At 52.7% G+C, this 26,701-nt stretch overlaps 1 protein-coding gene across 10 annotated transcripts in view; it reads right to left on the bottom strand.

The window, feature by feature from the left end:
* HIVEP3 (HIVEP zinc finger 3) overlaps positions 1-26,701 on the bottom strand; it is a 409,994-nt gene that overhangs the window by 32,704 nt on the left and 350,589 nt on the right. The window lies entirely within an intron of this gene.

Here is a 26,701-nt window from a genome sequence, read left to right as displayed (position 1 = left end):
TGGATGCAGCCCAGGCTGCCATTGGCTTTCTGGGCTGTAAGCTCACACTGGCTACATTCAAAACATCTTCACAAGCTTTTTGCCCAGATGCCTGTTTCCTCTTCTGGAGCATGGCCTGCAGCTGGCTCTCTGTACATACAAATAGCCCAAAGGCTGAGGTAAGTCACTGGGCCACCCAAATGTCCTGGTTTGCCCTGCCCTCAAACACCAGATGAGGTGCTTGGAATAGTCTGAGTCAGATGTGTAACAGTGCAGCCTGGCTGCCTGAATCATCTCTCACTCAGCCTCTGCTGTGTTTTAAAATAAGCCCAGTCTGGAGTTGTGCTGTGCAAAGCACTGAGGAAATCCATCCCAGCTAAACCTCTTGTGATCCAACCTTACCCACCCACTGGGACAACAGCAGATGCCATCTGAGAAGACTGTGATGCCACACTGCAGGTTGTGTTCCCTGCACAGACATGAGACACCCAGAATCATCACCAAGAGAAGACAACATCCACTTTCCAAAGAGGTTGTGGCTACCTCTACTTGTAAACACCACCAGGCACATTAACAGGATTTAGGTTTCTCCAAGGGAATCGTGGAATTGTCAGGGCTGGAAGGGACCTCAAGGATCAGCCAGTGCCAACCCCCCTGCCATGGCCAGGGACACCTCACACTACAGCAGGTTGCTCACAGCCACATCCAGCCTGGCTGCAAAAACCTCCAGGCAGGAGGCTTCCACCACCTCCCTGGGCAACCTGTGCCAGTCTCTCACCACCCTCATGGGCAACAACTTCTTCCTAACATCCAATCTGAATCTATCCATTTCTAGTTTTGCTCCATCCCCCCCAGTCCTATCACTCCCTGACACCCTCAAAAGTCCCTCCCCAGCTTTCTTGGAAGCCCCCTTCAGATACTGGGAAGCCACAATTAGGTCTCCTGGGAGCCTTCTCTTCTCCAGACTGAACATCCCCAACTCCCTCAGTCTGTCCTCACAGCAGAGCAGCTCCAGCCCTCTGCTCATCCTCGTGGCGCTTCTCTGGACACCTTCCAGCACCTCCAGATCCTTCCTGGCACAGAGGCTCCAGAACTGGACACAGTGCTCCAGCTGTGGTCTCAGCAGAGTGGAGCAGAGCGGGAGAATCCCCTCCCTGGCCCTGCTGGCCACACTTCTCTTGCTGCAGCCCAGGCTCTGCTTGGCTCTCTGGGCTGCAAGTGCTGACTGCTGGCTCCTGTTGAGCTTCTCCTCCCCCAGCACCCCCAAGGCCTTTCCTTCAGGGCTGCTCTCAGTGCCTGGGATTGCCCTGACCCATTGCTCAGCCTCCCTCACCATTTCCTTTCTGTCCACACATCAGTGCACAGGGAAGGCTACATGGTGGAGGGGCGGGGGGAGGACATTGAAAAATATTTGTGAGCCTGAGACAAATCATTCAACCTCCTGCTGCTTAACAAATGGAGGCTGTAATTTCCTGTGCTTGCAGCACAAGAAGAATTAAGGTAACACCAAATTGGTCCCCTCAGGTTTTGCAGGGGCCAGGTTTTTGAAGCAAGAGACTTCTTGCAACTCATTTTTCCCCTCTCTCCAGTAAGAATTATGTGTGGGCTTCAGAAATCTCCAAACATGCACCTTGGAGAATCAGACCTTTCAAAGCATCTTAACAGGGGAGCCAAAAGCACACACCACCATCAGAAACCTTTCAATAGTTTCCCAATAAAACCTGTTCCAACCCAGAATGGTGAGAAAACAGCAGCCAGACCAGAGAGAAACAGCAGTACCAGGAACAGCTTGAGAGCTTAAATAAGGGAAGGGTTAGACAATCCTGAAAAGCTGTGTATTTATAATGAGAGACAATAAATCCCTTAAAACTGAGTGAAAATATACAAAGAGCAGGAGTCCAGCCCTGAACTGCTAGGATGCTAATGGTTGGTCCACACAAGATGCCTCCAAAACACATCCCAGTTACCCACCAGTGTTGGATATGGAAGCAGGTAAGTCACACTGCCTGAGCCCCTTGACCACACAGTCATAGAATGGTTTGGGTTGGAAAACCCCTCTGAGAACATCCAGTCCAAACAGCAACCCAACCCCACCACGGCCATCAAACCATGGCCCTAAGTGTCATGGCCATAAGTATCTTAAACACCTCCAGGGATGGGGACTCCAACACCTCCCTGGGCAGCCTGTGCCAGTCCCTGACCACTCTAGCAGTGAAAAAATTTTTCCTCCTCTCCAACCTAAGCCTCCCCTGGCACAATTCATGCCTCTCCTTCTATCACCTGAGACCTGGGAGAAGAGGCCAACCCACACCTGGCTCCAACCTCCTTTCAGGAAGTTGTAGAGAGCAGTGAGGTCTCCCCTCAGCCTCCTCTTCTCCAGGCAGGATGCACAAGGCCTGGGCTCCAGTTTGTTTCATTCCTTTAGGCAATTTCAGTCCCTGGTGGGACCTGCTACAGTAATCTTCCTAGGTGCCATCTGGACTGAGCCCTTTCTTTCCTGCCAAGTCCTGGTCTCTCTGTCTCAAGATCTCATCTGTAAGAGGCAGCCGAGCCACTTATTTGCTTCATGGGAGAGATGTGAGCAGCTGCTTGAAAGATGATGAGCTGCTCATGCATGAAGGTAAAGTCATAGATCCCCTCTGCAAGTTCAGCCACAGAGAAGAGAGAGGAGAAATGGGTGTCTAGAGAACCCCAACCCAGCCTGAAGTACCAGTAGCAGCACCACCATTACCAGGTCCTGGTGGGAATGAATACCTTGTTGGTTTTGTCCTTCAGCATCGGCAGAACTTCTCCAGACCATAACTAGGGTCACCTGGTAGCCCAGATAGCCTGTTCCATCTCCTGTAAGTGGAGGCACAGCAAAGCCACCTTCTCCATGGCTTTCCTTCTAAAAGAAAACCCAGCATCAAAACTCCTTCCTCACAAGGTTCTCCAGAGGGGACAGTTTAGGTTGGGCATCAGGAGGAAGTTCTTCACATTGAGAGGTAGGGAAACCCTGGAACAGGGTCTCCAGTGGGTTGGTTGGAGTGCTGTGTCCAGCTCTGGGGCCCCCAATATGAGAGACACGTGGAGCTGCTGCAGGGGGTCCAGAGCAGGCCACAAAGATGATCACAGAGCTGGAGAACCTCTGCTGTGGGGACAGGCTGGGAGAGTTGGGGCTGTTCAGCCTGGAGAAGAGAAGGCTTCAGGAAGACCTTAGAGCAGCCTTCCAGTACCTGAAGGGGACCTACAGGAAGGCTGGGGAGGGACTGCTCAGAAGGGGCTGTGGGGATAGGATGAGAGGCAATGGTTTGAAACTGGATCAGGGCAGAGTTAGGTTGGAGCTCAGGAGGAAGTTCTGCACAGTGAGACTGGGGAGACACTGGAATAGGTTGCCCAGAGAGATGGTGGAGGCCTCATCCCTGGAGGCAATCAGGACCAGACTCAATGTCTCCCTGGACAGCCTGATCTAGTTGGAGGTGTCACCACTGACTGCAGGGGGTTGGACAAGATACTTGGAGGCTCCTTTCCAACCTGATGCATTCTGTGGGCTGGCGTCTGAAGAGCACAGCCTCCACCCCTGCACGACCAGTGACCTCCTTTTAACCACACAGACACCAGGGTGCACATCATGAGCTGCCAGGGGTGGCCAATTTCCCTTCCTCCTTTACTCAGTGACTTCATTCTAAAGGAGCAGAAGGAGCACAGGGAGCCCAGCAGCGCTGATTTCTCTTCTCCTCAAATCTGTGTTGGAAGCTTCCTCCTCGCCCTCCTTTCTTCTCCCTTCCTGGCATTGTGCTGGTAATCACCTTGCCATTTAAACACTGAAACTGCTCCTTTATCAGCCTGGTACTTGCACTACCCTTAATTACACTTACACATGGAAATCTCGCAGCAAGCTCTTTGTGCCCAACAGTCCCTTCATCAGCCTCATTAGAGCTATCAGGAGCTGCCTTTTGCAGGATGAAAAGGGACACTTGATGTAAGCCCAAATGAGACTCTGCCGCTGATCTGGCACTGCGAGCCTCAGCCCTCCATCAGCACTGAGACTTCTCTACAGCTCCCTGAGACTCACGCTGTGGAAAACGCGGAGAGAATCTCACAATGACAGCATCACATCGTGGTGAGGGGTTGGAAGGGACCTCTGGAGATCATCCAGGCCAACCCCCCTGCCAAAGCAGGGTCACACTGGGCAGGTCACACAGGGACACATCCAAGTGGGTTTTGAAAGCCTCTAGTGTAGACTCCACAGCCTCTCTGGGCAGCCTGCTCCAGGGCTCCAGCACCCTCACACCAAAGAAGTTTCTCCTCCTCTTCAGGTGGAACCTCAGTGGTTCCAGCTTGTCCTATCACTGGGCACCACTGCAAAGAGCCTGGCAGCTTCATCTTGATCCCCACCCCTCAGATATTATAGACATTGATCAGATCCCCTCTCAGCCTTCTCCTCTCCAGACTAACCAGCCCCAGGGCGCTCAGCCTCTCCTCATCACACAGATGTTCCAGTCCCACAATCATCCTCCTAGCTCTCCACTGGACTCTCTCCAGCAGATCCCTGTCTCTCTTGAAATGGGGAGCCCAAAACAGTGTTCCAGGTGTGGTCTCACCAGGGCAGAGTAGAGAGGTAGGAGAACTCTCCAGACACACTTTTCATGAGAAGCAGAAAGAGAAAGGTAACATAAAAAACACCAAACCAAGCAAGAAGAAGAAAGTAAGGGAGACGAAACTGCCACACCAGAGAAGGCTGCTGGAAATGCCATCTGCCTCTGCTGAAGGCCAAAGCAGGAGACACTGAGGTCCTGGAACATGTTCAGAGAAGGGCAACAAAGCTGGGGAAGTGTCAGAGAACAGGGCTGGGGAGGAGCAGCTGAGAGACCTGGGGGTGTTCAGTCTGGAGAAGAGGAGGCTGAGGGAGACCTCATTGCTCTCTACAGCTCCCTGAGAGGAGGCTGAAGCCCGGTGGGGGTTGGGTTCTTCTCACAAGTCTCAGGTAGTAGAAGGAAAGGAAATAGTCTGAAACTGTGCCAGGGGAGGGTTAGGTTGGAAAGGAGGAAAAATTTCTTTGCTGCAAGAGTGCTCAGGGATTGGCACAGGCTGCCCAGGGAGGTGGTGGAGTCCCCATCCCTGGAGCTGTTCAAGAACTGTGTGGCCATGGCATCTGGGGTGCTGTGTTGCAGGTTGAACTGGATAATCCTAGAGGTCTCTTCCAAACAAACCAGTTCTAAGGTTCTATGTTTATGTAGATAATTGCTTCAAGAGGACCCTGGCTTCTCTGTGGATCTAATCAACTTGCATGACTTGCATCCAGATGACAAATCAGCAACAGCTCACTTCACCTGGAGACTGACCCTGGACAAAGGACCTTTCTGCTCTGTAAGGTTGGATGTAAGGGGATGCTTAGGGGACTGAAGCACTGCCTGGTGAGGAGAGGCTGAGGGACCTGGGGCTTTTCAGTCTGGAAAAGAGAAGACTTAGAGGGGATTTAAAACATGTTTATAAATATCTGAGGGCTGGGGGTCAGGAGGGAGGGCACAGGCTCTGCTCACTTGCTCCCTGGGATAGGAAAAAGGGCAATGGACATAAGCTGCAGCACAGCAGCTTCCACCTCCACACAAGGGGGAACTTTACTGTAAGGGTCACAGAGCCCTGGAGCAGGCTGCCCAGAGAGGTTGTGGAGTCTCCTTCTCTGGAGACTTTCAAGGCCTGTCTGGATGTGTTCCTGTGTGACCTGAGCTAGACTGTATGGTCCTGCTCTGGCAGGGGGGTTGGACTGGATGATCTCTTTGGGTCCCTTCCAACCCCTGACATCCTCTGATCCTGTAAGCAGATCCCTCTAACATCCACAGTTGGAGTCTGTGTCAGCAAATCTGGGCTTCTCCTCCAGAGCACTGTGGAATTCATCACCCTGCAGTTAGCAGCTTCCACACCTCCTGCAGTGTCACAGTCCCCAGCTAGCACCGAGCTGCTTTGAAACCCGGGAGGCTAAGTGGCTGTGATGAGCTCAGAGGCTAATTTAGGAAATGATTCTTTCAAACAGACTCACCAAAAAAAACCCCAACCACCCCAAAACAACAACAAAAAAGGCACAAATTCAGTTATTTTCTGCATTCTTGGATGGTTATTTGCTGTGTTCTGCTGCAAGTGTATCAATTTGGAGTAATTCTGATGGATTCTGTGCAACCTCTACAAGCACAAGAGGAACTGGCAGGGCCATGGCAGCATCAGTGCTACCAAAGGCAGTGCCAGGTTCAATCATAGGATGGGTTGGAAGGCAGCCTAAAGATCACTTAGTTCCACCCCAACCTCCCACAAGACCAGGTTGCTCAAGGCCTCATCCAGCCTGGCCTTGAACACCTCCAAGTAGGAGGCAGCCACAGCCTCCCTGGGCAACCTGTGCCAGTGTCTCCCCACCCTCACTCTCAAGAACTTTTTCCTACTCTCTGGTCTAAACCTATCCTCCTGAAGCTTCAAGCAGTTCTCTGGATTGAATGAATGAAGACTGAGGGATTTGATGGTCCCAAACCAGGCCATCACTGTCAGGAGTCACAAGAAACCCAACAATGAGCAAACATGAACCTGGAGAAAGCTTTGTCTCAGTTCTTTCCCTTCAACTGAGTTGAAACTTAAACCATGAACCATTTATTCCTTTGCAGGCTTTAGGAGAATTAGCTCTTAATATTTGCTGCTACAAATATCTGAGTCTCCTTTTTTAGCCACAGACACAACATCTTTCTTTCCCCCAGCACTGTGAGCCACATCCAACAACTTTATGTGGCTGAAAACCACACAATAAAACCTTGGAGAGCAGAGGGGGGAGGAAGTTTGGTGGCTCACAGGCAGGAAAGGAGAGCAGGCTTCTGGGGGACTCATTGCTTCACTATGAGACATGGTTGGGCTGAACTGCCACTTTGCTCTGCTCTGGGAAGAACTCATCTGGGCTACCATGTCCAGCTCTGGAGACATCGATATAGCAAGGACATGGAACTGCTGGAGTGGGTCCAGAGGAGGACACAAAGATTATCAAGGGGCTGGAGCACTTCTGCCAATGGGGACAGGCTGAGGGAGCTGGGGGTGTTCAGCCTGGAGAAGAGAAAGTTCCAGAGAGAACCTAGAGCAGCCTTCCAGTGTCTGAAGGGGCTACAGAGGAGCAGGACAGGGGGTGTTTGCAAAGGTCTGGAGTGCTAGGATGAGGAGCAATGAGAGAAATGAGAGAAGAGCAGATTTAGATTGGATGTGAGGAGGAAGTTCTTCCCCATGAGGTTGGTGGAACACTGCAAGAGCTTGCCCAGGGAGGTAGTTGAAGCCCCATCCCTGGAGATATTCAAGGTCAGGCTTGACAAGGCTCTGAGCAGCCTGATCTAGTGGAGGATGTCCCTGCTGAGTGCAGAGGGGTTGGAACTTCGGAGGTCCCTTCCACCCCAAACCATTCTGTGATTCTCTGAATCACTCTATCTCTCCTGCTTTCTGCAACCCCCAAGAGTTCACCTTGTCTGACCAGGCCTTTGCTGCTGTGACCTTGCTGCTCACAGCCCCAGCACAGCAGCTGCACTTCTGTTGTTTGCAGGTCACACTCAGGCAGCCAGATTTTGTGCATCCCCAGCTTCTGCAGCTCCACAATGTGCCATGGTGAAGCTCACACCAGTGCTGAGTTTTGCAGCAAGTGCAGAAGTATTTCCTGGGCTGGTTTTGACATTTGTTAGTCACTTGTTTGCTTTTTGGCATTTCTGGTGCCTGGGCCCAGCAGTCAGACATCCGATCCCTGCGCTTCGCTCCCCGTCGAGGGAAGAGAGCAGCTCCAGTTGCTGGCCTGGGTGGAAGTCCTCTGGTTTCACCGATGGCACATTTGATCTGCCATCAGGCTGCCCACTCATCTGGCCTGGCTGAAGCCTTCAGAAGTTCCTGACAGCCTGCCCTGCTATTAACAGCTCTGATTTATGGGTTCAAGAGCGCCCTCAGGATTTGCCAGATCGCTGGTCAATGTGAGGCTCTCAGAATGTCTCCTTGCTAGGCAGTTTGTGGCCCCTCCTCACAGCCCCCCACTGCATAATCAGACAACTTCTTCCATGGTGACACCTGCCATCCCACCCTGAAATTGAATGTGCAGAAGCCCTTAGCCTTACTCCTCCCACAGCCAAAGGAAGCGCAGGGTGGGAGAGCTGCAGCCCATGTCAAGGATCAGCACACACAGAGGTGTGTCCTGAACACCAGACAGTTACTGTGAACTTTCCCTTAACTCAAGCCAAGCTACAGCAGAACAAAACAGATTCATTTCCTTCCAAATCCAGACCAGACAATGTCATTTCCAGGTTGCTAAAAGCATCACAAAACCTTCCAGCATCCCAGACAGGGACATTGCACCCAAGACAAACAAGGAATGACAGCAAGGCACAGAGCAAGAGCTGGGTATGGTATGGGAGAACCTGGCAGACTCTGCCCTGTTCCAGAGTCTCACCACCCTCACACTGAGGAACTTCTTCCTCAGCTCCAGTCTAACCCTGCTCTCCCTCAGCTTCAAACCATTCCCCCTTGGCCTGACTCCAGACACCCTCACGAGAAGTTCCTCTCCTGTGGGATCCCTTCAGGCACTGGGATGCAGGTGGACTTGCACTGACAGCCTGCCCCATGCTGTCATCCACATCAGTGGAAGAAACAGAATTCAAAGTGCTGCTCAGATTTTCAGGGCCAGGTCCCAGGTGTGGCTCAGGTCTTTGCAGAGCAAGCAGCCACCGGATCCAGCAAACCAAAGCCAGGCTTTGCTGCTTTCCCTTCATGAACCACTTGCACTTGGGGCTAACAACACTGAAAGCCATCCTGCAGAGATCATGAGCCCTTTTGATGACCTTAAAGGTCTTTTCCAGCCTTAATGGTTCCGTGGTTCTATGGTTTGTGTGGAACAAGGCATGGTGCAGATAAATATGGTTGTGAAGCTCTCCTGTCCATCCTCCCCAGGACATCAGTGGGGCTTAGAGGACCTGCTGAAAAATGAAGGACTTGCCGGGAGGGCAGGAGCAAGGAGGCATTCCTCTGCTTTTGCAGATGCTGTGGATGATGCCCTGGCAGTGAGAGAGCCAAGCAGCACTGACACCAGAGAGCAACTCTTGCTCCCCCACTGGGTGGGACCTGGCAGCTCTGCACACAGTGAGGATCACTTTGTGTCACCCCCAGCCGTGGGGCACAGGGTTACAACTTGCCTGCATTTTTTCCCCCCTCACAATGAGGATCATCTCTAAACCAAGCCCTTTGTGAAGATGCCATGACAAGCCCAGGGAAGGAACTTTTGTTCCAAGCCCAGAGCTGCTTTCCAAGCCTTAGGCTCTTTGAAACTTCTCATGACTCAGCAACAAATGCTGCTAGAAATGCATAGGTCAGTAACTCACATTCACAGAATCACAGAATGGTGCACTTTGCAAGGGAGCTCTGGAGATCTTCCAGTCCAGCCCCCTGCTCCAGCAGGGCACCCACAGCAGCTTGCCCAGGAGCACAATGGCCAGGGGAGGTTGGAAGCTCTCCAGAGAAGGAGACTCCACAACCTCTCTGGGCAGCCTGCTCCAGGGCTCCAGCACCCTCACAACAAAGAATCCTCTCCTTCTATTCACACAGAACCTCCTGGCTTCCAGTTTGTGCTCATTGCCCTTTGTCCTGTCCCTGGCAACACAGACAAGAGTCTGGCCCCAGCCTCTTGCCCCCCACTCTGTTGCAGGTTTCCTTTACTGCATGGTGTGGGAACCTCTTCGCAAACTCACTTCTGGGATCTTCTCTGGGTCATCACTTCTGGACTTGCTGACATTCCATATTGATATCCCAGCCACACACACAGCAGCTCACCAACTCTCTGCCACTTCTCAGGAGCCATGAAGCAGCTGGAGAGCACTGCAGAAGGTGGATGGAAACCCAACCTGCCCATGTCAGGAGAGGCCCTAGTCAAGGACATTCATAAATGATTCATAGAATGGTTTGGGTGGGGAGGGACCTTAAAGCTCATCCAGTGCCAACCCCCTGCCGTGGGCAGGGACACCTCCCACCAGCCCAGGTTACTCAAGGTCTCATCCAACCCTGCCTTGAACACCTCCAGAGAGGGGACACCCACAGCCTCCCTGGGCAACCTGTGCCAGTGTCTCCCCACCCTCACTCTCAACAATTTCTTCCTCATCTCCACTCTCAATCTCCCCTCTCCCAGCTCAAAGCCATTGTCCCTCATCCTGGCACTCCCAGACCTTTTCCAAAGTCCCTCCCCAGCTCTCCTGAAGCCCTTCAGGCACTGGAAGGCTGCTCTGAGGTTTCCCTGAAGCCTTCTCTTCTCCAGACTGAACAGCACCACCTGTCTCAGCCTGTCCCCACGGGGCCCTCTGATCATCAGATGAAGATGTTGCTTATGATCCTCCAGTCCATTCAGGTCAAGAGAGGTGATGATCAAAGATCCATCAAGTCTCATGCCTGTGAACCCCCTGTGTGCTGTGCCATTGTCTGGAGGACAGGCAGACCACTCACACTGCCCCTGGCACACATGAAGCACAGGACACCACTTGTGTTTAGGTTGGAGATTAGGAAAAACTTCTCTGCTGCAGGAGTGGTCAGGGACTGGCACAGGCTGCCCAGGGAGGTGGTGCAGTCCCCATCCCTGGAGGTGTTCCAGATACCTGTGGCCATGGCACTTGGGGCCAGGGTTTAATGGCCATGGTGGGGTTGGGCTGATGTTGGACTGGGTGATCTTGGAGAGCTTTTCCAATCCACACAGTTCTATGACTCTGTGATCTGCTTGCATGGACACCAGCTCCCCACAAAGGATAACATCCCCTTGGCTTGCCAGCATTGCTGATCACCACCACTGCAAAACCCAGGGGCATTCAGCAAGAAGCTCTGCAGGCACCTTCAGGAACCAAGGATCCTGCTCATTCCCTCTCTGTGGGAATCTAAGCACCATGAGGAGGAGCAGGAATTTCCTGGCACTGCCACAGAAGCCTTGATCACACAGGACAGCTCAGGCCTGAGTTACCCTGTCTGCTTTTTCTGCTATCCCTGGTGGGTCCTCACAGCTTTCATTTTACTTTCACCTAAGGCCATTTTCCACATCTCTCTGAATGGGAAACAATGAAGTGGGTGTATCCCCACAGGGTGCTCCTTGGGATCACAGCTCTGGCAGCACGACCTTGGTGGCACTGGGGCTGTGTGGGACACGCCAGCTGCTTCAGAAGTGCTGCTAGCACCGTGGGTGGTCAAGGCAGTGGCCAAAAGCAGATCAGTGTCTCTCCCCAGCCTGCCTGCAAACAAAACATCACTGCAAGAAGCCACAGGAGCTGTTTCCTATAGCACTGCCCTGTGCCATGGCAGCCAGGCCAGCAGGATGAGGGGAGGTGAATGCAGAAACACCAAGGCAAAGGAAACCTCTCTTGAATAGAATCACATCAAGGATCATCCAGTTCATTCCCAGGCTTATCTGAGAGCCATAACTCAGCATACCACAGCACCAGTGGGGTCATACAATCATAGAATTGTCAGAGCTCAAAGGGACCTCAAGGATCATCCAGTTCCAACCCCTGGCTGCAAAATCCTCCAGGCATGAGGCTTCCACCACCTCCCTGGGCAACCTGTGCCAGTCTCTCACCACCCTCATCTAGTCCAACCTTCCATCCAACACCTCCATGGCCCCTAGACAATGTCCCCAAGTGCCACATCTGCTCTTTTTGTGAGCACCTCCAGGGCTGGGGACTCCACCACCTACCTGGGCAGCCTGCTCCAATCCCTGACCACTCTTGCAGCGAAGACATTTCTCCTCATCTCCAACTTAAACCTCCTCTGGCACAGTTTGAGGCCATTTCCTTTAGTCCTGTTGCTAGTCACTGGGGAGAAGAGCCCAACCCCCACCTCACTGCTACCTCCTTCCAGGGAGCTGTAGAGAGCAATGAGGTCTCCTCTTAGCCTCTTCTTCAGGCTGAACAACCTCAACTGCCTCAGCTGCTCCTCCCCAGCCCTGCTCTCCAGACCCCTCACCAGATTTGTTGCCCTTCTTTGGACCCACTCCAGCCCCTCAATATCTATCTTAGACTGCAGTGCCCAAACTGCACACAGCTACTGACAGTGAACTACAGAGTGAAACCTAGAAGTGGCCAATTTAAGCTAAGAATGGAAACAGCTGGGCAGCTCTGCCTGCAGGTTCACCCTGCACCAGACCACTTCATGGATTTAAGCAGTTTAACACCTCCTGCATGCTCAGCCTCTAAAGCCCCTTTCACTGGACACAGCTTCTTGCTTTCACTGGAGGAGCTGACAAAAGAGTGCTGACACCTCTGCAACACACACCCAGAGGTCTCCAGAGGTGGGCAAGCAGCCAGGGTGAAGGCAAGACCGAAAACAGGCAGGAACGACCCAAACCCACGCAAGAAGCTCTTACTGCCATAAAAGCACAGGCCAGAGAATGACTTCTAATGGCATTTCTCCATCAGCAAAAGCAAATCCTTTTGATATGAGAGTCTGGTTTGATTGAAGCAGTGTTGTGGGCTGCAGGCACAAGAAGATCTGCAGTTGCTTGAGGTGGTCCACACCGAGAGGACTGCTCCACCAGCAGCCATACCTGAGCCCTGATCCTGATGCTGGCCCTTGAGCAGTGTGGTGTGGGCAAGACAGAGCATGGGACTTCATTCCATTACAGTACACAGAACCACTGAATATATCTGGTTGGAACAGACCTCAAAGACTTCTCCTCACCAGACCTGCTCTCCAAACCCCTCATCAGTTTCATTGCCCTTCTCTGGACACACTCCAGCCTCTCCATGTCCTTCTTGGAATCAGGGCCCCAGAACTGAAGCCAGGTTTCAAGGTTCAGCTTCACCAGATCAGAGCACAGGGACACAACCACTGCCCTGCTCCTGCTGGCCACACCATTGCTAATGCTTCACCTGCCCCCTCCCCAGCCAGCAAAGACACCAAGGTCACCAATGAATTAGCCCAGAGAAGTCCCCAGGGGAAAGCAGACACAGTGTTCCCAGGGCACTGCTCCAACAGCACCTTCACCTTCTGGAGATCAAATACAATTCACAGAACCACAGAATGTTAGGGACCTTGAAAGCTCATCCAGTCCAACCCCCCTGCCGGAGCACTCACCCTGCACATCTTTATCAACAGCAATGAGGTCACCTCTCAGGCTCCTCTGCTCCAGGCTAAAGAGCCCTCAGCTCCCTCAGGCTCTCCTCATAAGGAAGATGTTCCACTCCCCTAACCATCTTTGTGGCTCTGTGCTGGACTCTCTCAAGCACTTCCCTGAGATCCTTCTTGACCTGAAGAGCCCAGAACAGGACACAATACTCCAGATGTGGCCTCAGCAGGGCAGAGTAGAGGGGGAGGAGAACCTCTCTTGACCTACTAACTACAGCCCTCATAATCCAACCCAGGATGCCCTTGGCCTTCTTGGGCACAAGGGCACATAGCTGGCTCATGGTCAACCTCCCATCCACCAGGACCCCTGAACCTTTTCCCCTTCACTGCTCTCCAGCAGGTCAGTCCCCAACCTACACCACACACAGTAAAACATCAGATTGAAAACCCAATCTCCACAACCCCATCCAGCTGATCATAAAATATTCATGGCCAAAGTCTCCCATGGAGAGCCCCACAGAGGAGCTGTCTCAATCCCACTCCTTCCTCCTCTGCCTCCATCAGAATTGATTAAACAGTTTCAGGATTAATGACTCTGTCTGACTCCAAGTGACTCCCACCTGACACAGATTGCTCTTGCTCTCAGGAAAGCTTCTTCTGCAACTGTTTTGCAAAGTGCTGGGCAGGACTCTGGATGCTATGGCTGCTTCAATTACAGGCTGTCACCTCCTCCTTCTGCTGCTTGTCACAGCCAGGAGGAAGGACTCTGCTTAATGGCTTCTCTCCAATCTGTTATTGCTGCCTCCCTGCAAGACATGCTAGAGTGCTGGAGAGGGTCCAGAATAGGGCCAAGAAGATGATCAGAGGACTGGAGAAACTCCCCTATGGGGACAGGCTGAGACAGTTGGGGCTTTTCAGTCTGGAGAAGAGAAGGCTCCAGGGAGACCTTACAGCAGCCTTCCAGTACCTGAAGGGCTCCAGGAGAGCTGGGGAGGGACTTGTAACAAGGGCTGGGAGTGCCAGGATGAGAGACAATGGCTTTGAGCTGGGAGAGGGGAGACTGAGAGTGGAGAGGAGGAAGAAATTGTTGAGAGTGAGGGTGGGGAGACACTGGAACAGGTTGCCCAGGGAGGCTGTGGCTGTCCCTTCCCTGGAGGTGTTCAGGGCCAGGCTGGATGAGGCCTTGAGCAAGCTGGGCTGGTGGGAGGTGTCCTTGCCCATGGCAGGGGTTTGGCACTGGATGATCTTTATGGTCCCTCCCAACCCAACCCATTCTATGAACCATCTATGAGTGTTTGGAGATGTTAAGTGTCTGCTGTGCTTGTTGGTCCAAAACAGATCATCAAATTCTTGATGACAGTGTTCTGGCTTGAGGTCAGCTACAGCTCAAGAACTACTTCAAACTGTGCTGAGGATGTCAAATGGAAATATCCAATGTAAGGAGGAAGTGCCTATGTCATTGGCCAAGAAGCTCAATGGTCTACTAAGGTGCATGAAGAAGAATGTAGCTGGCAGGTTGAGGGAGGTGCTTATCCCTCTCTACTCTGCCTCTGTGAGGACCCATCTGGAGTACTTGTTCAGTTCTGCATTCCACAGTGCATGAGAGACAGGAAAACTCTGGAGAGTCCAGCAGAGGCTATGAAGACACTGAGGGGCTTGGAGCATCTCTGTGAGGAGCAAAGGCTGAGAGCCCTGGGGCTGAGAGCCTGGAGAAGAGCAGCCCCAGAGGGGATCTGAGCAACACTCAGCAAGAGCTGAAGGGCAAGAGGCTGGGGCCAGGCTCTTGTCAATGGTGCCCAGGGACAGAACAAGGGGCAGTGGGCAAAAAATGGAAGTCAGGAGGTTCTATCTGAATAGGAGGAGAAACTTCTTTGGTGTGAGGGTGCTGGAGGCCTGGAGCAGGCTTCCCAGAGAGGTTGTGGAGTCTCCTTCTGTGGAGAGTTTCCAACCCCCCCTGGCCATTATGCTGCTGGGCAAGCTGCTGTGGGTGCCCTGCTGGAGCAGGGGGCTTGGACTGGATGTTCTCCAGAGCTCCCTTCCAACCCCCCACCATGCTGGGACTCTGTGCACACATTCTGCCTACTACGTTTGCTGTGTGCTCTGTCAGCTCCATAATCTCTCCCCCCCCCTCCATTCTGCTGCTGCCAGCCTAGAGTTTACCTTAACACAGCCCCAAATATTGAAAGAACTTTTCATTGGGAGGTTTTGGCTCCTGAGGTGGATAAAGACAAATGCATTTAGTTGGTTAATTTCCATGGGCCTGGGTGAAGAAACCACCCAGCTTGGACAGCCTTAAGCTTCTGGGGCACGCAGGGAACCTCAGTATTCAGGTTGGATACCAGCACCTTGTATCTGCCTCCACATTTAGCTTTTTCTCCACATCATTTCCTGAAAGGCTGAGGCTATTTTCTTAGCATTTGTTCAGATTTGGTGGCTTCTTTCCCCTGAGCAGCTGAACTTCCAGCAGCCCAGCAGAAATCCACTCCTTTGGAAGGTCAGGTCTGTTCCTTACAGTAGTCTTGATCTGAGCCAGTTATTAGTTACATGGGTAAATAGAACTAATGCCTCAGCCTCTAATTAGTCTATTTATTAGCTGCTGAAGTGCACACACTACAGGTTTAAGCAGCTCTGGGATGTAAAAGTCTCTCAGCAGCAATATTCTGGCACCAAAATCTGCTTTCTGGCATGATGCTTTCCAGTGACTCAAAGTTTATTCCATTCAGGGATGAATTTTGGATGAAATTTGGCTTTCAGTCCCCTCCTGCTCCAAGTGGGGTATGCAGAGGATGCTCAACACCTTTGGGTCTGCTGCAGGGATGGTCCAGAAGATTCCATGTGTCAGGGTTTCCTTCTGTCTCCCAGACATGGCTGTCTCGTCCTTGGGCTCTCTGTGTGGTGCCTGTGCATGCTGAGGGCCTCACAGTGCTCTGCTTGCTCCGTGTGTGACCCAGGTTTGCCTTTAGCTGGCCACGGTGGCACAGTAGTGCTGTGATCATCCTGGCCCCAGCTGCCTAGCAGGAGTCAAGGTGAGAAAAGGTTTAGCACTCCTGCCATGGGGAAAGGTGAGAAAGCACTGACTCCAGTGACTCCCTTACAGAAGTGAATGCTCTCTGCTGTCACCACATCTGGCATAGCCTTTCTCTCCTCCAGCCTATTAGATAGGAATAAAGCAGCCCATTTCCAGCTTACACCTCCTGAGTACACAGCAGTGGGTCTTGAGGACAATGTCAGACAAAACCACCACTGCCACTGTGTGCTCTCCATAGCTACATCACAGAGTGGTTTGGGTTGGGAGGGACCACGAAGATCATCCAGTGCCAACCCCCTGCCATGGGCAGGGACACCTCCCACCAGCCCAGGTCTCATCCAGCCTGGCCTTGAACACCTCCAGGGAGGGGACAGCCACAGCCTCCCTGGGCAACCTGTGCCAGTGTCTCTCCACCCTCATTCTCAACAATTTCTTCCTCATCTCCAGTCTCAATCTCCCCTCTCCCAGCTCAGTCATTGTCCCTTGTCCTGGCACTCCCTTGTCCTTGTCACAAGTCCCTCCCCAGCTCTCCTGGAGCCCCTTCAGGTACTGGAAGGCTGCTCTGAGGTCTCCCTGGAGCCTTCTCCAGGCTGAACAGCCCTAACTCTCCCAGCCTGTTCTCACAGAGGAGGTTCTCCAGCCCTCTGATCATCTCCATGACCTCCTCTGCACCCTCTCCAATAGTTCCAGGTCCTTCTTGTGCTGGGGGCCCCAGAACTGGAGACACTGCTGCAGGTGGGGTCTGAGCAGAGCAGAGGGGCAGAATCCCCTCCCTGTGCTGCTGCTCTCCCTCCTTTGGCTGCATGACTCAGGTTGAAATTATAAACCAGTGGAATTTCATCATTCCAGTTGAGAGAGAAATTCAGCTGACACTTATCAGAAGGCTGGGCTGGATTCTCAGGGGTGGATTTTTTTCCCTTAGCATTCTACCCAACCTCATCTTTACCTTGCCTTGTCCAATCATTGCTCAATCTTCTGCAAGTAATTCCTCTGCTCACAGAGATCACTGCCCTCCAAATGGAGCTGTCCCATCCACAGGCACTGCAATTGCTGGTAGGCAGCAGGGAGAGGTGGGGGGAAAAGGCAAACAAGAGCTACCTGCTGCCTTTTACAATGAATCTGTGGGGCAGCAGCCAATCTTGCAAGGTCCTTAAACACTGGAATCATATTTTATGCTCAGCCTGACTGCTGATTGCTTTCATGGTGAGGCTGCTCAAGCTGGTTGCCTAATGATGAGGTTGGTTGGCTCTTTGTTACAACCACCAACCCCCCCCCCCCCCCCAAACAACCCACAATAACCCAGCCCAAAATAACCAAGCAGAAGCCATGCTGCACAGCTTCAGACTTAAACCTCTCTGGGGTTAAAATGCATTTTAAAAAATATTAAATAAATAAAGAAAGAGCCCAAATTTCTGCACAGAAGGCAAAACAGTAATTAAGAGGAACACCGCTCAAGGGAACTCTAGCTGTGGTGCTGTGCTCCTGCTCTGGAGTGAGGCACCCTGAGCCTGCCTCTCCTGTCTCCTGTCCTCAGGATCACAGCATCAGAGGATGTGAGGGGTTGGAAGGGAGCTCTGGAGATCATCCAGTCCAACCCAGCATCACCCAGGGCAGGTCACCCAGGAACACACCCAGATGGGGCTTGAAAGTCTCCAGAGAAGGAGGCTCCACAACCTCTCTGGGGTCCAGTGCTCTGTGACCCTCACAGTGAAAAAGAACCTCCTGTGCTGTAGTTTATATCCATTGCCACTTGTACTATCACAGGGTGTGACTAAGTAGAGCCTGTCCCCTCCCTCCTGACCCCCAAGCCCTCTGATATTGATAGACATTGATCAGATCTCCTCTCAGTCTTCTCCTCTCCAGACTAAACAGCCCCAGGGCTCTCAGCCTCTCCTCACCAGGCAATGCTGCAGTCCCTTCAGCATCTCTCTCCAGCAGATCCCTGTCCCTATGGAACAGGGGAGCCCGGAACTGGATGCAATATTCCAGGTGAAGTCTCACCAGGGCAGAGTAGAGGGGAAGAAGAACCTCCCTGCATCTGCTGGACACACTCTTGATGCACCCCAGGATCCCATTGGCCTTCTTGGCCACCAGGGCCCATTGCTGTCCCATGCTGAACTTGTTGTCCACCAGCACTCCCAGGTCCATCTCCACAGGGCTGCCCTCCAGCAGATCACCTCCCAACCTGTAGTGGGTATCTGATGTTCACTCCTCTGCAGTGGGGGCATGTGGGGGGACACATGGTGCTGGAGCTGAGTGGGGCATCTGAGACCACCACATCCCTCACAAAGTGGGGCAAAGAAAACTGAGGTTGAGATCAACAACACCCACTCTGAATTTGCAGTTCCTGAGCACTAGAACTACCCTGCTGGGCAGCACTGCTGGAGAGCTGCACCAGGAAGTCAGTCAGTGGCAAAGATCATCTCAGGAATGGCAAAGAATGCTCTGGAGTTAAGAATTCATAGAATTCATGGAAGGTCTCCCTGGAGCCTTCTCTTCTCCAGGCTGAACAACCCCAACTCTCCCAACCTGCCCCCACAGGGGAGGTTCTGCAGCCCTCTGATCATCTTTGTGGTCTCTTCTGGACCTGCTCCATCAGTTCCATGTCCTTCTGGTGTAGGGGACCCCAGAGCTGGACACAGTACTCCAGGTGAGGTCTCACCAGAGCAGAGCAGAGCAGAGTCTGCTTTGTCTCATCTGTCCTCCTCTTGTTGTCTCAAGGCCTTCATCCTCCTCACATGTAAGCTTATTTATGGAAGACTTTGCCAGTGACCTCCTACATTCCCACTGCTCGGTCAGTGACAGACTTTGGGACCATCACAGGAGGAATCTGTAAGAACAACAGGAATGGTGAAAGCAAAGTAAACTTCCTCTCCAGTTCCTCCACCTCCACACTGGAGATGCTCTCCCTGGGGCACACATTCTCCTTCTCCAGCCTACACCAAGAGACTGCAGCAGCCTGCCCTCAGTGGAAGCGCAGTGGGGCTCGGGAGGGGATGCTGTTCAGGAACTGTTTTGATCCCCATCCTTTTGTTACTTAGCAATAGAAACCCAAACACTTCTCCTCCAACTGCAGAAGGCTTCCAGCAGCTCCAGGAAGAGCCCTGCAGGGAGTATTGGATTCCACTCACTTCTTCACCAGCTACACGAATACCCGTCCCATGAACTGTTGGCACAACACAAGTGGAATATCTAAGCCTGCCTGCCACGAACAATGAGGCCAACCCTGGCCAAGCAGTGGCTGCTTACACTCTGAAATAACAGGAAGTGCCTCGAGTTCAAAGAATCTTGGACCTGAACCCGATAGCTTGCACATTATGGAATAACTTCATCAAGGCAAACACTTTGCTTCCAAGTGTCTTCCCGAGGCAGCCCAGACAACCCTACTGTCAACCCCATGCAGAGCTCCAGCAGAAGGCAGGTTGCTGGTTGGGTGTTTTAGCAGCAGCAATGGGTCTCTGTGCTGTGTTGAGCCCTTCAGAAAGGCTCAGGCAAGGAGGCACTATGGATGGGCTGGCAGCACCAGCTGAGTCATTTGAGGTTCCCTGGGCTGCCCTCTGGCTGACCTCAGGATGTGGGAGCACCTCTCCTTGCTAGCAGGATCCTGGGGCTTTCCTGCCAGCTGACTCTTCTGAGTTACACATCTTGGCTCTGACAGCCCCTGGCAGGTGGGACTAGACCCAGTTCCACCACGTCTGACATCTCCCTGAGGGAGGTCCAGCTCCCCAGTGAAAGCTTTGAGTGAGTAACAACAATCAATGACAATAACAGAGGGGAGTCAGCTGTAGAGCATGGAAGCCAAAGCCTCTGGGTTCATTAGAAGGTAGGAAGACATTGAGTTGTTGGAGCAGGTCCAGAGAAGGGAAATGAAGCTGGGGAAGGGTCTGGAGAACAGGGCTGGGGAGGAGCAGCTGAGGGAGCTGGGGGTGTTCAGCCTGGAGAAGAGGAGGCTGAGAGGAGACCTCCCTGAAAGGAGGTTGGTGTGAGGTGGGGGTTGGTAATTAGTTATGGGGCAAGAGGAAATGGCCTCGAGGGGAGGTTTAGGTTAGGGATTGGGAAAAATGTCTTTGCTGCAAGAGTGGTCAGGGACTGGCACAGGCTGCCCAGGGAGGTGGTCAAGCCACCAGAAACCTGTGGCCATGGCACTTGGGGCCAGGGTTTGGTGGCCATGGTAGGGTTGGGTTGATGGTTGGACTGGGTGGTCATAGAGAGCTTTTCCAAGCTTAGTAATTCTCTAAGTCCAGTTGCCTGGTCCCCTTTTCCCCCAGAGGTAACACAACTGCAGAGGAAAGCAGAGCACAGACAATCTGAGAACCACTGGCACCAAAAGTACTCAGTCAGGATCACTTCCTGGTCTGCTCTTGCCCTCATCACCACTGGGGACTGACAGTTAGTGAATTTCTGATCTCCAGATATCAATATCACTGACAAAATACCCAAAGCCACTCAGGTTATTATGACATCTCAGCACCCAGGAGGGTCCAATGGATTGGGCTGAGATTATCACCAGAGGGAGACCATCCTGTCAAGCCTCATCCTGCTCTGCAGGACCTAGGGGTTGGAATTGTTAATGGAATTCTGCACATGGTTCTGGTGAACAGAGAAATGCTGTGAGGAAATGTGAGCCTCAGAGTCACCCCAGGCCTTCAGCCACCCTTCAAAGTGCATCCAAGTCAAACCCACTTGTAGGAACTGACTCAATTATTTCTCATTTCCTGTGCTTCCTCTCTCCTGGCAGGGTCAAGCAAGGAAGTGAGGACTAATCCCAAGGAGCCCTGAGACACCCTCAGTCCAATTGGACAGCAGAAATATCAGGAACTGCTTCAGAAGGCTTTGTCCTACCCAACTGCAGACCAGTCCTGGACAGGTAAGAGAATCCAGATGGGCTGGAGGGTCTTGACCCACAGGCACCCATCTGGCCTAGTGGGATGAGAAGACCTTAAGCCCTGCTTGTCTAAGGAGGAGGAGGAGGTCCTGTGTTGTGGAGCCTTGGCAAGAAGCACTAAGACTTGAGTCCCATTGAATCTAGGAGCAGCAGAAGGCTCTCTCAGTGTTTCTCCAGCCAACATATGGGCCCCAGTCCAACCTGTCCTCAAGTCAGTGTGAGGACCTGGCCATGGGCTGCAGGCAGGGTCAAGCAGAGGTTTGTTTGAGATTTGTTTCAGACAGCACAAACTGGGTCCATGTGTCACAAATCCATCACCGACCAAGCAGCTGAATTCCTGCCAGCTAGGCAGCCCAGGCACTCTGCAAGGGGTTTGGTGAGTGCCATTCCCACATCTGCACAAAATCACACATCCCTAAGGACCATCCCCTGTCAGCCACCTGGTCTTCAGCCAAGTCTCGACAGCCCTGGGGCTTTCCAAGGCCACACACCGCAGGGCGAGAAGTTCCTCTGGAAGTGCCCCTTCCCATCTCACTGCTCCTCCCCAGGGCATCTTCAGAGTCAGACTTTCTGCCTGCAGCAGCTGAGGAAAGTTTGTGATTTCCCTCTCCTGCTCTTGCTGCAAAACCCAAGGCAGCCCAGAGAGAGGGGGCTGGATCCTGTTCCCTCTTGCACATCATCAACCCAATGATTTAGGCAGCTCCATCCCACATGCAGAGCAGTGGAAGGAAACAGGGCAGCACCAGGGTAAGCAGGGGTAGAGCCTTCATTACCCATGATGATGTGTGAGGAGCTCAGCAGAGCCAAAGCTGTGCTTGCAGGACCTACAGTTAAAAAAAAACCCACCCCAAACCTCATCTTGGAACCCAAAAGCACATCAGATACCACAATTATTGAGGGGGGAAAGGAGGGGGAACAAAAAAAGGTCTGGAAAGCTCATAATGTTCTTTTCCAGCCAGTTTCCTGCAACTGAACTTAAAAGAATGAAGAAAAAGGGGGGGGTGAAAAAAGAACAAACCCAACAAGCCACCTCTCTCTCTTCAGCATCTGCTCTTAGCTGGCACATCAGATAATTGCAGTGCAGAAGTTTCAGTGCATAATGATTATGATAATAATAAGAACAGGCTCATGCCAAGAGCAGGCTCCTCTGGAGCTCAAGCAGGATCTGGGCATGCCCTGAGTAAGCTCTTTTAAAAGTCTATTCTTCAGTCATGGATGATGTCACTTACAGAATCCCCACATCCCAGCATGGCAGAGCTTGGAAGGGACCTCTGGAGCTCATCCAGGCTAAAGCAGGGCACCCACAGCAGCTTGCCCAGGAGCACAGTTGCCAGGGGAGGTTTCACAGTGCCACAGTCTCACAGCACATTAGAGGGTGGAAGGGACCTCAAGAGACCATCAAGTCCAAACCCCTGCCAGAAGAGCATCACTTAGGGTAGTCTGCATCCAGATGGGATTTAAAAGTCTCCACAGAAGGAGACTCCACAACCTCTCTGAGCAGCCTGCTCCAGTGTTGCATCATCCTCACTGTAAAGAAGTTTCTCCTCATGGTGAAGTGAAATCTTCTACGTTCAAGCTTGAACCTGTTGTCTCTTGTCTCGTTGTTTGGAAGCTCTCCAGAGGAGACTCCACAACCTCTCTGGGCAGCCTGCTCCAGCTCTCCAGCACCCTCACAACCAAGAATCTTCTCCTCCTATTCACATAGAACCTCCTGGCTTCCAGTTTGTGCTCATTGCCCTTTGTCCTGTCCCTGGCAACACAGACAAGAGTCTGGCCCCAGCCTCTTGCCCCCCACTCTGTTGCAGGTTTCCTTTACTGCATGATGTGGGAACCTCTTCACAAACTCACTTCTGGGATCTTCTCTGGGTCATCACTTCTGGACTTGCTGACATTTCATATTGACATCCCATCCATGCACACAGCAGCTCACCAACTCTCTGCCACTTCTCAGGAGCCATCTAGCAGCTGGAGAGCACTGCAGAAGGTGTTCTTGGTGGATGGAAACCCAACCTGCCCATGTCAGGAGAGGCCCTAGTCAAAGATATCCTGTTGCTGGTCTTGAAACCTACCAGAATTGATTGATCTGGCTTAGGGAACTGAACAGGAGGAGTTACAGGAGCACCAAATATTGGTGCTTCTAAATCTAAAGCAGATCAAAGCCTCTCACAGAAACCCTTTGAAACATTTTGCAGAGGAAGGTTTTGAGCCTCACCAAAGTGCAGCACCTTGAATATCACAGAGTCACAGAATGGTTTGAGTTGGAAGAGACCCTAAAGCTCATCCAGTGCTAACCCCCTGCCATGGGCAAGGACACCTCCCACCAGCCCAGGTTGCTCAAGGTCTCATCCAACCCTGCCTTGAACACCTCCAGGGAGAGGGCATCCACAGCCTCCCTGGGCAATCTGTGCCAGTATCTCCCCATCCTCAGTCTAAGCAATTTCTTCCACACTGAGGAGAGTCTGGCCCCAGCCTCTTGCCCCCTACCCTTTAGCTCTTGCTGAGGGTTGCTCAGATCCCCTCTGAGGCTTCTCTTCTCCAGGCTCAACAGCCCTAGGGCTCTCAGCCTTTTCTCCTCACAGCGATGCTCCAGGCCCCTCAGCATCTTCCTAGCCTCTGCTGGACTCTCTCCAGTAGCTCCTCACATGCTGCTGACTTTCGAAATGGTTTCATCCCCACAGACAGAGGTTTCCAGCAAGCAGCTCCATGACCCAGAAGTGTTTTCACAAGCCCCAGCAGCAGGGTGGTTCTCACGGGACCAGCGACCGGCCGCTGCAGGTCTCCCCACGCTGGCGGAGAGCTGCCCCTGCCCAAGGATGCTGCACATCCCCCTGCGTTCCTGCAAGGGCCACGGGATCAAGCTGCTCCTGCCGTTCCCAGACGTTGTGCCGCGCTCAGATCAGAGAGAGAAGCAGCAAAGCAGCTGGGAAATGAGTTGGGATGCGGTCCCTGGATCCCGGCACGGACACACACCGGCAGCATGGGGCTCCCTCCAAAGAATGTGGAGCTGGTGGGAGGAGGAGATCAGCTCCCCAGGCACCGCTGGAAAATGCCACGGCTCTGGCCACCTCCCCTGTGGGGTGAAAGGGGACTGTGAAAGAAGTCCTCCTTGGAAAGTTTCCCATGGAAATCTCACAGAGGGAAACATGTCCGTGGCTGTGTGTGCACATGGGGGAAGGTCACAAGTACTGGGGGAGGAAAGAGAGTTTGAACAGGATGAAGTACATATGAGTATATAGAAAAGGTCCCCTGAGAGCCCCTGGGGCTGCTGCTGACATCGAAGGGCTGCCACTTGCAGACCTCAGTGCAAGATGCAGCCCAAAACAGTGGCTGAAAGCTGTCACAGCTTTCTGTTTTCTGTCACAGCTACAGCTTTCTGGTAGCTCCTCAGAGCAAGAAGCTGCTGACTGCAGCTGAGCTCCTATGGAGCCTGTCCAGAGAAGGACAACGGGGCTGGGGAAGGGCCTGGAGCACCTGGGCTAGAGGAGGGGCTGAGGGAGCTGGGGGTGTTCAGGCTGGAGAAGAGGAGGCTGAGGGAGACCTCATTGCTCTCTATAGCTCCCTGAGGGGAGGTTGGAGTGAGGAGGGGGCAGCCTCTGCTCCTTGGTGGCAAGGGATAGGAGCAGAGGAAATGCTTCCAAGCTGCAGCAGGGGAGGCTCAGACTGGATGCTAGGAAATATTTCTTCAATGGAAGATTCTCAAACATTGGAAGAGGCTGCCCAGGGCAGTGCTGGAGTCACCTTCTCTGGAGGTATTGAAGTATCATAAAGACCTGGTACTTAGGGACATGGTTTGGTGTTGACCCTGCAGTGTTGGGTTGAGGGTTGGACTGAATGAGCTTGGAGGTCTCTTCCAACCAGAGATATTCTGGGATTCTCTGGGATTGTGTGTCCTGCACTGCAGACTGGCTGCTCTTGTTAGCTTCTCTTCACAGCTCAGAACAAGTCCTCTTCAGCCCTCACCATCACACAGTGACTCTGCTCCCCAGTGCTGCACACATAAAGGAGGAGAATCAAGGCAGGACCCCTGTTAATTGTCTCAACATGGTGCTTTCCAGTCCTCAATGCAGGCACTGCACAGAGTGAAAAAAAACCCACCTGGATTTTACCCTATGGAGTTCCAGCCCCAAGGATGTATGGAGACACAACAGATGGACACTGCTGCATGGTATGGGACAACACCAGGACAGCTCTGGACAGTGGGAGGTGTGGGATGATCTGGCACAGCAGCCTAAGTGCTGCTCTCCTCTCTGTAGCCATCCCAGAGCAGAGGTGAGTTGAAGGAGAGGTAAGGTTGGTAGATGTTTTCAGAGAGCTCCCTCCAGTAGGAATTAAGGTTTGGAAACCTTAAACATGGGAAGAGGAGAGCGTGGCCACCATGCAGAGGCAGGAGAGGGTGGGTTTGTAATCCAAAAGAGACAACAGGCAGGGTGGTGCTGAGCTGTGGAGAGCCTTGCTAGTGTCAGCAGCTTGTGTCTGTGTGATATGGTTGAGCAGGCAGTGCAGGAGGAAGCAGAGGGCTCTGTGTGGACAAGGCACTAAGGAGATGACTTTTCCCTTCTGTTCTCCAAGCCAGACTGTGACAGATCCATCCTGCCACTGTCAGCATTGCAGGACAGCACACAGGGAAGGAGCTGGATCAGCATCTGATGAATTTTGCTTCTCTGTGTGGACAGGAAAGGGATCTGAGCATTGGTGAAGAGCAAACAGGACCTGAGTGTAGGAGGGAAAAGCCCTGCCCAGAGCGAGCAGCCCCAGGTACCAGCAGAGGATGCTGAGCGCAGCCATGTCCAGATGCCAAGGATGGAGAGCTTGAAGCACAGCAGGTTCTTGCCAGGTTAAACTTGAACTGGTGCTTTGGGCAGCATTCCTCTCATTCCACCTCAATCACCTCCAGACTGCCTGCCCAGGCTGGATTAGCCATGCAGACAGGAATACTCCACAGGCAGGAATGCTCTGGTGGCCTCATTCTAATGCCAGCTCCTGGTTTTGCACATGTTCATCAGAGAAGCAGCAAGTCAGGCTGCATCATCCATGCTGGGTGAGCAGTTATGTGGAAACAAGGACAAGAAGCTTGCAGCCCCCTGCTGACACTAGAGAAGTTGGTGCCCACCCAGCAGACAGTCTGGAGTGCTGGGAGCCAGAATGACCCCCAGGGAGTGGGGCAAAGATCTCCAGTCCCTCTCTTGAGGTGAGCTGCCACCTGGCAGTGGATCATAGAATCATAAAATTGTTAGGATTGGAAGGGACCTCAAGGATCAGCCAGTTCCAACCCCCCTGCCATGGCCAGGGACACCTCACACTCCAGCAGGTTGCTCACAGCCACAGCCAGCCTGGCTGCAAACACCTCCAGGGATGAGGCTTCCACCACCTCCCTGGGCAACCTGTGCCAGGCTCTCACCACCCTCATGGGGAACAACTTCTTCCTAACATCCAATCTCAATCTACCCATTTCTAGTTTTGCTCCATCCCCCCCAGTCCTATCACTCCCTGACACCCTCAAAAGTCCCTCCCCAGCTTTCCTGTAGCCCCCTTCAGATACTGGAAGGCCACCATTAGGTCTCCTGGGAGCTTTCTCCTCTCCAGACCGAATGACCCCAACTCCCTCAGTCTGTCTCCATAGCAGAGCAGCTCCAGCCCTCTGCTCATCCTTGTGGCCCTTCTCTGGACCCCTTCCAGCACCTCCAGATCCTTCCTGTAAGAAGCTCCAGGTGGGGTCTTGAGAAGCTCAGCAGCACATGGCTTGC

The sequence above is a fragment of the Melanerpes formicivorus genome, unplaced genomic scaffold, assembly GCF_026170545.1.
Source record: "Melanerpes formicivorus ecotype bairdi unplaced genomic scaffold, bMelFor1.0.p_v2 SCAF_118, whole genome shotgun sequence".
Classification (NCBI taxonomy): domain Eukaryota; kingdom Metazoa; phylum Chordata; class Aves; order Piciformes; family Picidae; genus Melanerpes; species Melanerpes formicivorus.
Note: the sequence above shows the minus strand (reverse complement) of the source record. Positions and strands in the feature narration are given on the sequence as shown.